Source organism: Neophocaena asiaeorientalis, unplaced genomic scaffold (assembly GCF_003031525.2).
Source record: "Neophocaena asiaeorientalis asiaeorientalis breed wild unplaced genomic scaffold, Neophocaena_asiaeorientalis_V1.1 scaffold136, whole genome shotgun sequence".
Classification (NCBI taxonomy): Eukaryota; Metazoa; Chordata; class Mammalia; order Artiodactyla; family Phocoenidae; genus Neophocaena; species Neophocaena asiaeorientalis.
This window is the reverse complement of record NW_020185333.1, coordinates 2,759,642-2,765,641: the sequence shown is the minus strand read 5'-3', so window position 1 is coordinate 2,765,641 and position 6,000 is coordinate 2,759,642. Positions and strand designations below refer to the sequence as shown.

At 36.3% G+C, this 6,000-nt stretch overlaps 1 long non-coding RNA gene across 1 annotated transcript in view; it reads left to right on the top strand.

Moving 5' to 3' along the window:
* Positions 1-853: 853 nt before the first annotated feature.
* The window catches only part of LOC112393261 (uncharacterized), a 46,720-nt gene continuing 41,573 nt past the window's right edge, over positions 854-6,000 (top strand). The window contains exon 1 of the long non-coding RNA XR_003001871.1: positions 854-979. This is a non-coding gene — a long non-coding RNA (uncharacterized LOC112393261). The remainder of the gene's footprint in view (positions 980-6,000) is intronic.

Sequence of the window (6,000 nt, the reverse complement as noted above, 5' to 3'; positions counted from 1 at the left end):
ATCACCAACCGTAACTTGTAAGAGAGGACATACAGTCCAGAAGACTGTAATCATTAAACCAGCAATAACAGAAGTGCAGGAGGGAAAAAAAAATCCTCACTTTCAAATGAATTGTTCACATTAAAAAAGTATGGTATGAACCGGTAGAGAAGGAACACTGCTTTTCCAGGATTCCAGCAGGAGGAAGACCTTCTGGGGAAGCTGGTATGAATTCATGTGCATAAAACACCAATAAGCAGGTGGCTGGGTTGGAACTGAAGGGAGAAAAATAGAAACCAAGCAAGGAGTGCTTTCCCTCTACTTAAAATTGTATATAGAGAGAGGAGTTTATAGGAAGGTGAAAATGATCTGTTTGTTGGCTTTTTCATTTTAATACATAAATAGTATTTACTTTGAAACTGCTTAATGATTTTACAGGAAAGTTATTTTTTAATTTTCCCACTCCAGCTGTTTCAGGAGATGGATTTTAGGGACTAGATCCCGAGAGGAATGATTTTTAGACACTTAGCATACCTCTGTGGAAAGTGGTCTTTTCACCTAATCTCACTGTGGGTAAACTAGTTTGATATGCATGACATACATAAAAAACTGGGAAAGGTTAGTAACACTACCCAAAGAAGAGCTAATTAAATTTTTTTGCAAGTCAGCAGGTAAGTTTTGAGGCCCTGTGTATGAATCATGTGACAGCTAAAGGACAGCAGGCAGATATGTTTAAGTAAAATTTTATGTATAGACCTAGGATTCTGAATAGGGCTGGCACACAGGAAGTTAAAAATCAAGACAATGTTTTAATGGATTTTTGGAGCAAGTGGTTACTGAGTAACAGATTTGGCTGTAAACGCTTCATTTCAGTTCCAGAGTTCAGTTAGAAAATGAAATACTGCAAATGTTAGTGAAGATTTTATCATCAAATTTCATGGGCTTTGCATCCATCCTATTATCCAGCTCTTCATGCTACCCCTCTGGGTACAAGGATCAGGTAAATTTCTACTTTTTCTCTCAAATGCATTTGGGTGGAAATCAATGGTAAATAAATACCAGGCTGTAGCACAGGCTCCGGACACGCAGGCTCAGCGGCCATGGCTCACGGGTCCAGCTGCTCCGCGGCATGTGGGACCTTCCCGGACCGGGGCACAAACCCGTGTCCCCTGCATCGGCAGGCGGACTCTCAACCACTGCGCCACCAGGGAAGCCCAGGCTGTAGTCTTTTTACTTTCATAAGGTTAAGTGAAGAGGACATTATGTTTGGGTCTGCATGTTAATCATGTAGCTATCCAACTTGTTGACAACTAGCAAACAGTTTAAGTTGAGCATATTTGAAACAGTGACTTAGTAAACAGAGAATGAAAGAAATGTAATAAGCACTGCTTCTGAAGTGAACCCAAGTAGCTCAAACAGGGGAGCCAGAAGCCTGCTGGAAGCAAATGAATTCTTTGCAAGTTAGTTAGTTTTGTAGTATTCCTTGCAGCCCATTTGCCTTTTAAGTTTGACTTGTTTTGAGGCTCTTCTTGGTCATTAAGAAGTTTTCATTTTTGTGTTGTCATATCTGTTGGGGGTTTTTGTGGGTTTGTTTATCATTACAAACTGAGGTACACCGGAAACACATCAAAGATTTAATAAGTATTCAAGTCCTGCTTTTTTCTAGTCATTTAAAAATAATTTGATTAAAGATATTTAACTCAAATCCATCTAAAATCAGTTTGGTTCACAGTAAAGGCAATAACTAATGTTCTACAGGAACAGCAGAGAAAAAACATCATGATAACTTCAGTTAAGGGTTTTTTCATGGGGCAAGTATCATTTGAATTTAGCTAGATGGTTCGAACAAAAGTTAAATGTGGGGTGATATATGCTGAGAAAAAAAAAGAATGTGACAGGTACAGGAAAACATTATGTTCAGGTTTCTTCTCCTTAACTTACTTCTGCATCTAAAATGCAAAATGGAGAAGACTGTCACCAAGTAACTCAGAATCTAGGAAGGGACACACGCATGTGAACAAGTAATTATGAAGGAGTGTGGTAAGCACAGTTATAGAAATTGTTATGGAAATAGTAATTGTTAGCTTGTTACTCTTTTGTGTTGCTCTTTTGACTTCCCTTAGTACTTTTCCCTTTTTCCTTGAGGGCAGGGACTATATCACCCATGATAACTAAAATGTCTATGGTTATTTATAACCAGCATTACATCTATATGTTCTCCTTTCATATTCACAATATTCTGTGAGTCAGGTACCACTAAGCCCATTTTTCAGATGAAAATGCTGAGGCTTAGGAAGGTAAAGGATTGCTACAAAACCACACTCTTGAAAGTAGCCCGAGTAGGACATCATCACAGTCTTTTGTTGACAAATGAAACACTATGTATGCAACAAACATGTGATATTTATTTAAATATTCTACAATACTGTGTACATAGTTCCAGACCAAGAAATTTTTGAAAATTATTTGAAAAAAGTTTTGTTTATCATTTGAACATGAAAATCAATAGAAGTGGATGAAAAGCAGAGAGCATAACATGAGGTAAGTAAAGTACATAAAGATTTATTTTTAACATCTTTATTGGAGTATAATTGCTTTACAATGGTGCGTTAGTTTCTGCTTTATAACAAAGTGAAACAGCTATACATACACATATATCCCCATATCTCCTCCCTCTTGCATCTCCTTACCAACTTCTATATCCCACCCCTGTAGGTGGTCACAAGCACCAAGCTGATCTCCCTGTGCTATGCAGCTGCTTCCCACTAGCTATTTATTTTACACTTAGTAGTGTATATAAGTCCATACCAATCTCTCACTTCGTACCAGCTTACCCTTCCCCCTCCCCGTGTCCCCAAGTCCATTCTTTAGGTCTCCATCTTTATTCCTATCCTGGCCCTAGGTTCTTCAGAACCTTTTTTTTTTTTTTTAGATTCCATATATATGTGTTAGCATATGGTATTTGTTTTTCTTTTTCTGACTTACTTCACTCTGTATGACAGTCTCTAGGTCCATCCATCTCACTTCAGATAACTCAATTTCGTTTCTTTTTATGGCTGAGTAATATTCCATTGTATATATGGGCCACATCTTCTTTATCCATTCATCTGTTGATGGATACTTAGGTTGTTTCCATGTCCTGGCTATTGTAAATACAGCTGGAATGAACACTGTGGGACATGACTCTTTTTGAATTATGGTTTTCCCAGGGTATATGCCCAGTAGTTTGCTGCGTCATATGGTAGTTCTATTTTTAGTTTTTTAAGACACCTCCATGGTATTCTCCATAGTGGCTGTATCAATTTACATTCCCACCAACAGTGCAAGAGAGTTCCCTTTTCTCCACACCCTCTCCAGCATTTACTGTTTGTAGATTTTTTGATGATGGCCATTCTGAATGGTGTGTGGTGATACCTCATTGTAGCTTTGATTTGCATTTCTCTAATGATTAGTGATGTTGAGCATACTTTCATGTGTTTGTTGGAAATCTGTATAACTTCTTTGGAGAAATGTCTATTTAAGTCATCTGCCCAATTTTGGATTGGGTTGTCTGATATTGAGCTGCATGAGCTGCTTGTAAATTAATCCTTTGCCAGTTGCTTCATATGCAAATATTTTCATATGCAAATTTGCTTCATATGCAAATATTTTCTCCCCTTCTAAGGGTTTTCTTTTCATCTGGTTTCTGGTTTCCTTTGCTATGCAAAAGTTTTAAGTTTCAATAGGTCTCATTTGTTTATTTTTGTTTTTATTTCCATTACTCTAGGAGGTGGGTCAAAAAGGATCTTGCTGTGATTTATGCCATGGAGTGTTCTGCCTATGTTTTCCTCTAAGAGTTTTATAGTGTCTGGCCTTACATTTAGGTCTTTAATCCATTTTGAGTTTATTTTTGTGTATGGTGTTAGGGAGTGTTCTCATTTCATTCTTTTACATGTAACTGTCCAGTTTTCCCAGCACCACGTATTGAAGAGGCTGTCTTTTCTCCATTTTATATTATTGCCTCCTTTATCAAAGATAAGGTGACCATATGTGCGTGGGTTTATCTCTGGGCATTCTATCTTGTTCCATTGATCTATATTTCAGTTTTTGTGCCAGTACCGTACTGTCTTGATTATTGTAGCTTTGTAGTATAGTCTGAAGTCCAGGAGCCTGATTCCTCCAGCTCCAGTTTTCTTTCTCAAGATTGCTTAGGCTATCTAATTGCTTAAGATTGTCTGATGTTTTGCTCATGATTAGACTGGGCTTGTGAATTTTGGGGAGGAAGGCCACAGAAGTAAAATGTCATTTTAATTATATCATGTTAAATATATCTACTATCAACTTATGTTTACATAAGATACATTTGCAATAAAGTTAGATTTTCAGGTTACAATCTTCACTCCTTGGGATCCTCAATCTTCTAAATTATCTTTTTAGTTGTATACATTAAAGTTCATTTGCTGTAAAGCTCAATACAACTTGACAACTGCATAATGTCACTTATTGACCACTATGGTATCACACAGAATAGTTTCATTACCCTAAAACTCTCCTGTGCTTCACCCATTCAACCCTACCCCCTACCTCTGAACCCCTGGTTACCACTGATATTTTTTACTGTATCTGCAGTTTTACCTTTTCCAGAATGGCATATAATTGGAATCATACAGTATGTAGCCTTTTTAGACTGGTTACTTTCACTTAGCAATATGCATTTAAGGTTTCTCCACATCTTTTTGTGACCTGGTAGCTCATTTCTTTTTATGACTGTAAAACATTTTGTTGTATAAATGTCATTTGTGTACTCATTTACCTATTGAAGTCATCTTTGTTGTTTTCAGTTTTTTGTGATTATGGATAAGGAGGCTATAAACATTTTCATGCAGATTTTTGTGTGGATGTAAGTTTTATAGTAAGTTGGGTAAATACCTAGGAACACAGTTGCTTGATCATATGGTAAGCATATGTTTAGTTTTGTAAGAAACTGTCAAAATGTCATGCAAAGAAGCTATACCATTTTGCATTCCCATCAGCAGTGAATGAGAGTTCCTGTTTTTGGTCACATTCTCACCAGCACTTAGTATTGTAATTTTTTTTAACCACTCCAATAAGTCTGTAGTAGAATCTCATTATTGTTTTAATTTTCAATTTCCGTATTACAAGAGATTTTGTGCGTTTTTTCATGTACTTATTTGCCACTTATATATCTTCTTTCATGAGGTTCCTGTTCAGACTTTTGCCTAATTTTTAATTAAGTTGTTTGTTTTCTTATTGTTTTTTGTATATTTTGGATACAAATCTGCTATAGTCTAAATATTCATGTTTCCCTCTGCAAATTCATATATTGAAATCCTAATCCCCAAAGATTATCGTATTTGTAGGTGGGGACTTTGGGAGGTGTTTATGTCATGAGGGTAGAGCCCTGATGAATGTGATTAGTGCTCTCATGAAAGATCCACAGAGAATTTAGTCCCTGTCACCATGTGAGGATACAATGAGAACTCAACAAACCATAAGAGGGCTCTCACCCAATCATGCTGGCACCCTAATCTTGGACTTCCAACCTCCAGAACTGTGAGAAATAAATTTCTGTTGTTTATAAACCACTCAGTCTGTGATATTTTGTTATAGCAGCCTGAAAGGACTAAGAAAAAGTCCTATATGATGTACATATTTTACAAATACTTTCTTCCAATCTGTGTTTTATCTTTATATTCCCTTAACATTGTCTTTCATAGAACAAAAGTTCTTAATTTTAATGAAGTCCAACTCATCAAAATTTTTTTTACATTCACGGATCATACTTTTGGTATTGTATCTAATAACTCATCACCACTCCCAAGGTTACCTAGATTTCCTCCTATGCTTCTTTCTAGAAGTTTTATAGTTTTCCATGTTTTAATTGATCTATAAATCCATTTTGAGTTAATTTTTGTGAAAGTTAGATGCATATATTAATTTTTTTTAGCATATGGATGTTGTGAAAGGTTGAATAACGTCCCCCTTGCTCCCAAATTTATGTCTACCTGGAACCTCAGAATG